Source organism: Equus caballus, chromosome 4 (genome assembly GCF_041296265.1).
Source record: "Equus caballus isolate H_3958 breed thoroughbred chromosome 4, TB-T2T, whole genome shotgun sequence".
NCBI classification, from domain to species: Eukaryota; Metazoa; Chordata; class Mammalia; order Perissodactyla; family Equidae; genus Equus; species Equus caballus.
Window position 1 is genome coordinate 49,667,319 of NC_091687.1, and position 12,016 is coordinate 49,679,334.

The window sequence follows — 12,016 nt, forward strand, 5'->3', positions numbered from 1 at the left end:
AAATAGAAAATTGAAATAGAAAGGGAACTAAGAGAAAGTTCTTTGCTTAATGATTCTGAAAGGCAAAAATCTTCTTGAGAAAATGCAGCCAAGGGAAATAAAATCTGGCCTCATAACAATAATTTGGCATTTTTGTCTTTTTTCCTATTTTTTCGTTCAACTTGTATAAACTAGGGATTAGCATGATTCCTTGAATATGTGGTAGGAATTACCTATAAAATTTTCCTTGTCTGGTGCTTTCTAAGAGAGAAATTTTTCAGTTAGTCATACGATGTAGTTAGCAGCTATTAGTCTATTCAAGTTGTTTTTTCATGTTTTGCTAATTTTGGCACTCTACGTTTTTATGCTGTTTGTCCTTTTAATTTGGCTTTCTAATGTACAGTTAAATTATTATTTATGACATAATTTGATAAGTTGCAACATGGCTTTTTTTTTTTTTTTCTGCTTTAAAGATTTTTTATTTTTTCCTTTTTCTCCCCAAAGCCCCCCCGGTACATAGTTGTGTATTCTTCGTTGTGGGTTCTTCTAGTTGTGGCACGTGGGATGCTGCCTCAGCGTGGTCTGATGAGCAGTGCCATGTCCGCGCCCAGGATTCGAACCAACGAAACACTGGGCCGCCTGCAGCGGAGCGCGCGAACTTAACCACTCGGCCACGGGGCCAGCCCCGCAACATGGCTTTTTTTATATGTTTAGTTATTTCACTTACTTCTTTTTGTGTTTTGTTTGTTTTCATTCACATTCTTTTACTGATGATCTGGTTTTCCAAATGTCTGTCTGGCTCACCGATCTTTTTTTAAAAAGTAGCTTTCAGTTTTGTAAATCACATTTCTGTCTTTCATTTCATTCAGTGATGTTACCTTTACTGTCCCCTTGTTTCATGTTTTGTTGTTCTTTGTTTTTCTGTTAATATTTTCTATCTTCTTTATTTGAAGGTGTGGAGAATCAGAATTTACCACCCCAAATGTGTCTCTTTGGCTGGCTTGCTTATTTTTAAAAAACAAAAGACTCAGAAAGAAACTTGCACTTTCCCCCAAATACCTAAAGGAACTTAAGATAGAAGGCCTGCCCCAGGAAGGAGCTATCACCATAGATAACTCTAGTATAATATGAACTAGGTGTGGTGGACAGGGAAGAACCCAGCAGGGCCCATTTGATCAAAGTCCTCTCTTGGGTCCCATCATCTATGGATGGCCAAGCAAACATTTGTCTATCAATTTGATAGACAAATGTTTGCTTTTCCATCTCCATGTGAACTGCCTTGTTCCTCTCTGAAGTCCAAAACCACTACCCCCAATATCCTCCTTTGTCTTCAGCTGAAGATGGTATTTAAGGTGGTGGCTTCAGTCATTTTGGTGAGTTACTCAGTTTTCCTGAGTTTCTCCCATGTATCCAGGTTGTTAAACTTTGTTTGATTTTCTCCTGTTATTCTGTCTCATGTCAATTCAATTCTTAGGCCACGCAGAACAACCTAGAGGGTAGAGGAATAGTTCTTCCTCCCCTACAAAGGCTTAGATAATTTAATTCTTTTTTACTTTCTAAATATTGTTTTCAAAACCATACATTTACCTCCACTCACTGCTGTATTGACTTTGACTTATCTCCTACAACGAGAAGCACACATTCTACAACAGTTCATTAGGTTTTCTTAGCTCCACTTGCTACATTAGTATTCTTTATTTTTTTCAAATACTTGTCCCCTCACAGGGAAAATTTGCTCAATAACTTGAATCTGATATATTGCTTATTCATTTCATCCCATCCTGTTGAAGCAAAATACTATGCTTCCTTTCTAGAGTTATGACTTTCTTTCACAGTTTGGCTATTATGCTTGCTTAGCTTTCTCAAAGAGTAAGGAATAAAATATAAAGGTTCAGAATTAAGAACTGTTTTAAAAATTAAAATCATGTGAGGGCCAGCCCTGATGGCCTAGTGATTAAAGTTCAGCATGCTCTGCTTCAGCGGCCAGGTTTGGTTCCTAGACATGGAACCATACCGCTCATCTGTTAGTGGCCATGCTATGGTGGTGGCTCACGTACAAAAAAAAAAAAAGGGAAGACTGCCAACAGGTGTTAGCTCAGGGTAACTCTTCCTCAGGAAAAAGAAAAATTAACATCATGTGAGAGGATACATTCTCCCTAGGAGGAACATTATAGAGCAGATTATAAACTGAGCTGCCACAAGTCGTCCCAGATTTTAACATTAAATCTCATAATTTTCAACCACTACTTTAAATAATAAAAGTAAATTTCAACAAGAAAAATCACATTGAATATGGTATTTATTTTGTTCAAAATATCACATATGTATATATAGACTAGAAAATATTTAAAGTTGTGTCAGAATATAATTTTTCCTTATACTTTCATATATTTTCCAAATTTTCTTCAATTTATATGCATTACTTTAACAAGTAGAAAAGAAACAATAAATGCTAATAAGTAATGCTAACAAAAATTAAAACCAAGTTAAAATCATTCCTCTGAAAAACAAACTTGTATCACAGATTATCCCTTTAAATTTTTTGTCAAGTGTCCCAATATATATGTTCTAGGAATGAAATTGCATGTTTTCCTAACTAAGCCTGATCTACTGAGTATCTTCATGTCTGATAGACATTTATAGATGGAAAATTAAACTTTATTATTTTCAGAAGAAGGGTTGAGCCAAACCAGAAGTTGAAGAAACTCTCTCAGTTAGATCTTCAGAAAAAAGTTATCTTAAAAGAAAAAGGATTAAAAAAAATCTCCCTATCTATTTAAAATAATGCTGTAAAAGCCTATGATTTCAAAGAAGGGCAAAAATATCTAGAAGAGGAAGCTAAACATGAAACTAGTACCAGCCAAATTGCTTAACCCAGGCCCATGTGATGCTCTGGCTGAATGAAGCAATTTCAGACCAGCCATCAAGCCTTAACATTCAAATCAAATTACCGTAGGTGCTGGAGTAAATTACTCGGTTTTCTTTTGTTAGGCCTGAGTCATCTGAATAGCAAGATGGGACTATGGACTGAATAATCATTAAAGTCCCATCCACTTCTCAATTTCTATCTCTGATTTCACATTTATTTAATTATGAGGAAATTGGCTACTCAATATATATAAAGCTATATATTGACAATCACTAACACAAAAGTATTTTATATGTGGGTTAAATATCTAAAAAGCAAAAACAAATCTATAAATTTATTAGAAGACAAAATATGAGAGAATATTTTAAGCTAAGTGTGGGAAGGTCCACTCAAAGAGGAAAAAGTCTAGACAACCATCAACCATGTGGGAGAAAATATTTGAAACACACATATGAGACAAGAAATTAATATTCCTAATATACATAACGATTAAAGACATATAAGGAAAAAACCATACAATAGATACATATATAAATAATATGAACATATAAGTCATAGAACACCTATACACAGACAAAAAAATATAAGGAAATATGCTCGGCTTCATCGTTAGCAGGAAATGCCAATTAAAACCAAAGGCAGGGGCTGGCCCCGTGGCCGAGTGGTTAAGTTTGCGCACTCCGCTGCAGGAGGCCCAGTGTTTCGTTGGTTCGAATCCTGGGTGCGGACGTGGCACTGCTCACCAAACCACGCTGAGGCAGTGTCTCACATGCCACAACTAGAAGGACCCACAACGAAGAATATACAGCTATGTACCGGGGAGCTTTGGGGAGAAAAAGGAAAAAAATAAAATCTTTAAAAAGAAATAAAATAAAAAAATAAAACCAAAGGCAATACAATTTCATACCCATTGGATGTGCAATAATTAAATAGATAGCATTTAGTGCTGGCTAGGATTTGTGGAAATGGATAGTCTTATACAGTTTTTAGAAGTAGAAAATGGGTATGACATGCTTGGAGAATACTTTAGAAGTATCTACCACATTTTTAAAATAGAAATATAATTTGATCCATCGATTTCACTTCTAGGAATCTATTTTTCAGAAAAAATGGTATTCATATGCAAAGTTATGTACAGAAACCAATAGCTTTAAGTATTATTTGTAAAGCAAAAAGTCTGGAAAGAAAAACTAAAGATACATCAGCATGAGAATAGTACATCAATATAATGTGCTAGAAGACAGCAATTTTTTAATGAAATAAATCTATATGTGTTTATCTGAAAGAGTAGTCCATTGTAAGCAAAAATTACAAGATAAAACCAAAAGGCATACTATTTTGGTGCCTAAATGCATATTTATATGTATGTGTGTGGATATGTGTATTTATATATATCTATACATGCTTTAGTCTGTGTGTTTATAATTATGATGATGATGATAGCTAATATCTACTGGGCCCTTATCCTGTGGTAGGCACTATCCTAAGAGCCTTACATGGGTTGACTGAACTAATCGCCAGAACCATCCTATGAACTGGAAATGAGTATTCTCCCTTTTTAAAGAGACTACAAACAATTTGCCCAAGTCCCACAGTAGTAGTTAGAGCTGGAACCGATTTCAACAGTTGGTCTTCAGAACTTGCATCTCTAAGACTTTTCATTAACATTCTCTGAACAGGTCCAGCCTGAAAGAGGACAGCAGCACACATGGCCTGGTTAGTTTTGTCAAGATCTCAGGATCCCAAGGATCCTAGATTCTCTTCTCTGAGTCACATGAGCATTTTGCGACAACTTGTACATTTTTTAAAGGCTGGGACTCCTTTTCTTCTCCAACAATGGGTAGCTAAATTCTATCTTTGACCTCGCAATTAAGACCTCTGTGAAATAAAATGGAGGGTCAGAGAATTTAAAATATTAACATCATATTAGATAAGAAATAGCTTTTAGAGAAAATACTGGCACTTGTATGATGAGAAGCTTTTTATTGGAGCCACAATAATATCGATTTAATTCTGAGGTCAGTGGGAATATGAATAACTAAGAATTGAAAGCAGTGAGGAGAAATGCTCTACACTTGCACACAGTTGTACAATGATGAGCTAGACATGGGCCTCCTCACATTCTTACAGTCAACTGGGAAAATCCCAGCTATAACCTGCTGCTTATATTTCTCTTTGTGAAAGTTTTGAGCAATCAAGTGACTATCCAAAAAGAATAAAATGATGTCATCATTAGGTTTATATAGAGATTATAAAGCACTTCTTCTAGAAAAAAAGAGCAGTGATTTCCAAGACTGATTCAAACCAGATGCAATTTTAAACTCAAAGAAAGTAGTCTTCCAATGAGAAAACTTTGCCTCTTTCAGAGAATTTCAGAACAACTTTTGGAGTCATTCAACTGTGCAGATATACACTCCAGTTTTACTTGGTTCTGTACAAGAAATACGTTTCTAAAGTTCCTTTGCAAAACTATTATTTTGCCAGTCGTATGTATTCATTGCTATATATTTTAAATTAATTGTGAATGCTATCCCAGAGTAAATAATAACTACTGTTTGTTGAGCACATTCTACAAGTGTTCTAGCACATTTTATGCACAATCTAATTTGACCTTTACAACAATGTGCCTAGGTTTTCATAGATATGTGTTCAGTATTTATTCGTCATCACCATTTTACAGAGGGGGAGACTGAGAAGGTTACTCATTTGTCACAGGCCACACTACTTATAAATGGAGCATCTGGAAATCAAAACCAGGTAGTTTTATTTTTAATGCAAAGTTCACATTCCTAACTACTATACTCAGTGCCTCTAAGAATTATAAGCATGCAAAGGGCAGGAAACAGCTTTCAAGTGTCTCTTTTATCACTAATTTTATCACTGGAGAACCAATTCTGCTAAACTCTATCTCCTTAACTGCTTAAGAATTTGACTCATTCATTTATCTACAGAATTTGTCACCCACAGAGAAGGATTTTTTTATTCTTCTCTTTAAGTTGAAGAATGCCTTTTCTATGTTTTCTAAGACAACATTAAAAACTTAAAGCAAAGATAAACCACACTTTCTTAATGACTGTAGAGGAACATTCAGTGTTTTCACTGATTGAAACAGAAAGTTAAAATATTCAAACTATTCTCCTTTTATCGAGAACTTTAAACCTTTTCTATGTCAATTTCATCATGAAACTTTTAAACGTCCCTCAACAGATGGGCGGAGCACTTTTCTGTAGGAAAGATTCACTTTTAGTCTCAGAATTCCAAGAGGGAAAGTTGAAGGCTATATAAATTGAAAATCTACCCTGGTCATCCAGATAACAAAAGAAAGTTAACCTTCGGACGACCTTTTGAAAGATGTGATCCTTCTCTAAAAAATGAGCTTAATTTACTTGCTATGACAAGGGAAGGAAGCCAGCTAGTTATATCGTCATATTGGAAAGCCTGCTTGGCAGGGACCTCCAGATTCTTCTCATCAGCCTTTCAACACTCTCCTTCAGATTTCAGTATGCATAATTTAAAATGTTTAAATTATCATGAACTTTCAAAATAAATGTTACTAATGCTCAGCTAGTATTTTAATGTTTAATCATTAATCGCTAATCTCCTTTTGGGCAATTGTTCTCATCTCAGTACCATCTTTTGGAAATTGAAAAGAAAACATCTTACTCTTCTTAAGAAAGTTACTTGATTAAAATAGATATGCATTACTTGAGAGTTTAATTTGGAAATTGCTCAGTGAGAGGGAAAGCAACATCTGTAGACGGGAGCTGCCCCCCGCAAACTCAGAGAGGAAGAAAACTCACCAATGAGTACCACGTATATGAAAAAGCAGCCACATCTGCCAGTTACTTTAGAAACGGGATACATGTGTCAGGCCATCCATCAACCCAAATGCAGCTGGCCTTTTGGACTGGCCTCCTGAACTCTTCCAAATGTTTCCAGCCATGCAGCTCTCAGAGCTTTATTCATTTCACAAATAGTTCAGAAGGCAATTATAGCAAAATGATTTTTAAAACCACTCAAAGCCCAGCTGTATTATTTTTTAAGGAAAATTTTTTGTTAATTTTATTAATTTTAATTTAATTATTATTATTATCTTACGCAAAAGTTGGCCTAAGAGAATAGTGAAGCCCTATATGCCTGTCACTCAACATCAACAATTATTATCACTTTGCCAATTTCTTTTCATCCATCCCTCCTCCACTTTCTTTGTGGAGTATTTCAAGGTAAATCCCAGACATTATGTCGCTTTGTTCATAAATATTTTGCTATATCTCTAAGTGAAAACGAGACACTTTTATCTTTTTTGCCTTATTGATAAGGAATATGTATATTGCAATTTTTTCATTATTTTAAAAATTAAGTATTGCAATCACATAATGAAGGCCCTAAATGCAAGAGGATAGTAATTAAGACGATCAGCAGGAATATAGCTGAAGGGGAAGAAACATTCTCCTCTGTTTTCCTGCCTTCTCTTACTTTAAGTACTCACCAAGCTGTGTTTTTCTTGCTGTTTCCTTGATTCGATAAGTAAATATGTTTCCTGGGTTACTATAAACTTTGAAACTAGAAAAAAAGAAAGGCCAACATAAATGCAACATAAAGCACATTATCTTTAACAATCATTTAAATGTTTTTCTGATGACAGTTTGTAACACAGCAAGATTTCGAGTCATAAAAACAAGTATTTTTCTACACATACTTAAATCAGATGGCAATAAAATAGTAAATTAGTAACCCAGGTTTTACAATTCATGCGGAATGCTTCCTGAGTTAAAGATACTTTTTTTGGCACACAAGCTAAAAGAATATACAGGAAATAATGGAACTAGAATCACTATATTCATCTCCAATAATTGTCTTTGTGCTACTCGTTAGGCCCCCAAATTTCTTTAAATCTCTATTTGCATAATCATAAGCTTAAAGTGAAAATTATCATTATAAATCTCCATGAGAACTTGGATCCTCAACAGTTTCTTTTGGTCATAAGCATCTCTAATGTGTAAACTCCTAAAGTGGTGATGATGTCTTCTCTTGATGATTTCACAGGAGTTGGCTATTTCATAAGTAATAAAAATAAAAATAAAATAAATGATTTTTAAATAATAAAAATATTAACGAGAAAGAGCTGAATCAACCTGCTGTGGTAAGCAGGTTTAAAAAATGTGCATTATTTATCAGAATAGCAGACATTCCAGACCAATAAAACCCTCACCTTAGTATTAAGCCATGACTATTCCTTTATAGTTACAGTATTACGTATAATTTAAAAAGAAGTGATTTGTGAAAGGGAAAGTCCTAGATCCTGACTGGAGCTTTAAAAAAAAATACATAGGGGGCCGGCTTGGTGGCGCAGCGGTTAAGCTTGCACGTTCCGCTTTGGTAGCCCAGGTTCACCAGTTCAGATCCCGGGTGCAGACGTGGCACCACTTGGCAAGCCATGCTGTGGCAGGCATCCCACATATAAACTAGAGGAAGATGGGCATGGATGTTAGCTCAGGGTCAGTCTTTCTCAGCAAAAAGAGGGGGATTGGCACCAGATGTTAGCCCAGGGCTAATCTTCCTCAAAGAAAAAAAAAAAATAGATGAATTAAAAAAATTAGTTCTAGTTTGTCTAGTATGGACAAGAAGGATGAAAACACAATTCCCTAGAGTGCACTTTCACTGTTAATAATCACATAGTTCTGATAAGTGCTGGGGCTAAGTGCCCTTGCTGATCATTAACCGAGTTTATTGATTGTGTTCTCAGGGCTTTGACATACATTATCTCTTTTAATCCTCACAACGCTCAAGTCTTCTAACTCCAGGTTCTATGCTTAAACCCTAAAATCATTTAGTAAATCAAACATAAGTTATTACAATTTAGCAGGACTACCAGTAAAAGAAATGCAACTTTAATTACAGTCTTTCAATTTTCACAATGAAAGGAAAGCAAATAAATAGCACACTCCTCTCCTGGAAAACAGTGCACTTGCTGTCTTTCACATGTACTTAATTTCAACAGTTCTGTGGTCCTGATGCATAAAATAAAATAAGATGCCTCTCAACTCTAAGATCCTGTGACTTGGGAAGTGAAGATCACTTGAAGCCAACTTTTTTTTTTAACCAACTCATTCCAATAAATTGCACAATGAATCAATTACACTATTTAATGCTGTTATTTATTTCAAGGACTAAACTATGCAGCACTTCCCCTTAGGCATTAACATTCTAGAAGAACTCTTGGTAAAAGACATATTTGCCTTGGCTGGTTTACCTGGACTGAGACAGGATTAGTACATTGATTAAAAAAAAATGTAATTTAATCCAAAATCAACTATGCAACCACAACTTTTCAGCATGTACTACCATAAGGTCAGGGAATAAAACAACGAGACACAGTCTCTGAATGAGCCTACAACCTTGTGAGAGAAAACACACGTCAGAGTGTGGTAAGTGCTATCATGTAAGAGCATATGAAGAGCGTTAGGGACATGTGGAAATTTAGTGGAGCCAAGGCAATAATGATGATGAAGATGTGTATCTTTAGTTAAACCTTAAAGAATTGGTAAAAATTCAACAGGCAGATAGTGGAGGAAGGGCGATAACATTAAGGGGAGAAAATAATCTACTTTTAAGAACCTAGGAAATGAGAGAAAGAGAAAAAATAAAGGCAGTGAAAGGAAATTGGCACCTGGTTTTAGCAACTTTCGTTGTTTGGGAAATGGGCGGTCTGGTCTTAACTAGACTTGGAAACATTACTCTTATAGGATTGAATTTGGAGAAGTGAATTAACCACTCATCAATCTCAGTTGAGTTTACTGTCACTGAGTGTATGCCAGGCACTATTGCAGGTTTAGATTTATTTATCCATTTAAAACTCATCACAATCCTATGAAGTAATTTCTATCATTATTCTCATTCCACAGATAAGAAAAATAAGACAGTATAATAATGTTAGGTAACTTGTCCAAGCTCAATCAGCTGGAAAGGGCAGCAGCCTGGGTTCAACCTAGGTCAAGCCCATACTGTAAACCAGCTCATTTTGGCTCCACTGCATGCCTCACCTGAAGATGGGAATCAGAGAAATAGCAAGAGAGCAGGCAGCTGGGATGGGTGAGAGAAACATGCTGGGCACCCTAGTTGATTGAATGTGGAGATAAAATGAGAGTGCTGAGTCAGAATTCAAACACATTGTTACTGAAATTAGGAAGAATAGGAGAAGTACGTTTGGAAGGAATGATGAGATTGTTTTGAACACACTGAACTTGACCTTGGCAGATCAAGTAGGCAGCTAGGTCTAACAGGAAGATGCAAATCTGAGTTTGGAGGCTGCATAGCCAGGACAGAACTAGATGATAGGTGGGAGGTGCTTGCTTCAGGCACAAAATTTAAGAGGGATGGCAAAAATAACAACCAGTAATCAAAATCAATAATATTTTAATGCAATGCTTTTTTAAATATCAAAATTAACGTAAAAAATGAGCCAAATATCAACATTTTAAGTAAAGGAATATCAGTATCTTTCCTTTGCCTCAGCCTCCAATATGGCCCCATTTAGCGCTATTAACAATTCTGCCTTATTTCAACTTTTGTTTTTATCATGATTTTTTGCATTAATTTTGATTTTCTAAAAATAGTGCCTTAAAATAGTATTGCTCTTGATTACTGAGCCTTTTTGGTGCCCTGTAAATTTTGCATCCCAAGCAGGTGCCTCCCTTGTCTTGCCCTAGTCCTGGGCTAAGCAAGAGAAAATTTCCCTTACCTATACTAAAGTTCCTTTTCATTTCTTCACTAAAAGGAAATTATTTCCTTTTATTTTTGTTTCTTCACTAAAAGGAATTCTTTCTCTAAAGGGAAAAGAATGATCACTAAAACTGAAACTGAATGTAAGTGATAACTCTGATTTTTAAATTATCTTAAGTCTAGATCACCTGTTCTCATTTTTTTCCCTGGAGGAAGAGATTTCCACTTCACAGGTAAGAAACCAAGACATACAACAGCTCAGTGACAAAGTTAAAACTAAACTTCTTGGTGCTGCATGGAACACCCTAGATCAGAAGTTTCTCTAAGGACAATTTGAAGGAAATGAAAATATAAAGTATACCTATGTGAGAAATCATGGCCAAATAATTTGGATTGAAAGAATAACTGTACAGATTATGTACTTTTAAATTAGACACAGTGGGCTTGAATTCCTCTTTGTCCACTCACCTGCTGGGTGACCTTTGACAAGTTCCAAAGCCTCAATTTCCTCATGTGTAAAATGAGCCTTATCATGCCTATGTTTCATTGTTTGGGTTAGGAGGCAAAAACGAGAATGTCGTTAAAAATATTTCTTGATCAGGATCTCAACCTGTAACAGATGACACACACAAAATAGGAAAATTCCAGATTCTGTTTAAGAGGCTATACTTAGAAGTAGAAGGGTAGAGAAACCAAAAGGGATGGTGCATCTGAGGGGACAGGTGCTGGAACCCCCAAGGAGAGAAAAAGTCACATAGAGTTATTTGTCTTTAAAGGTACAGTGACCTTTGGTGGAGGGAGCCAAGAAATAAACACTGTGATCTCACCTTCCTCTCTCCCTCTGATTCCCAACCAAACCCTAAGCTAGCGGATGGGAAAGCCCAGCTGCTTTAGCTCATGCAGGTGGGCCTGAAGGGAAGACTGCAAGGTGGGGAAGGACGGGGAAGGGCTGAGAGGCTTAACAGCAAGCTCACCACCACATAATAAAAGCTCATAGTTAATGAGCACTTTCTACGTAACAGACACAAACGCTTTGCTTGTGTCATCTCATTTAATCCAAACAACAGTCTTTTAAGGTGGATACTATTATTTTCCCATTTTATAGATGAGGAACCTGAGGCAAGTGGTAGTTAGGTGACTTGTCAAAAGCCTCAGAACCAGGATGGACACAGGAATTGAATGAAGGCGATCTGTGCCATGCCCCATCATGGCAGAAGAACAATAAATGGTAGTGACTGGTTTCATCATTATCATCACCATCATCAAAATCATTTAATTCCAATCCTTCTAGCAATCATATTTCTAGGAATTTATCTCACAGTGCTAATGCATGTGCATAATAAAGTATGTTAAAAAAACGTTGTTTGCAACACTGTCCTAGCAAAAGATAGACAAAATTTAAATGCCTGTGAACCTGGTCAGATTAAATAAGTTACAGCACACTTA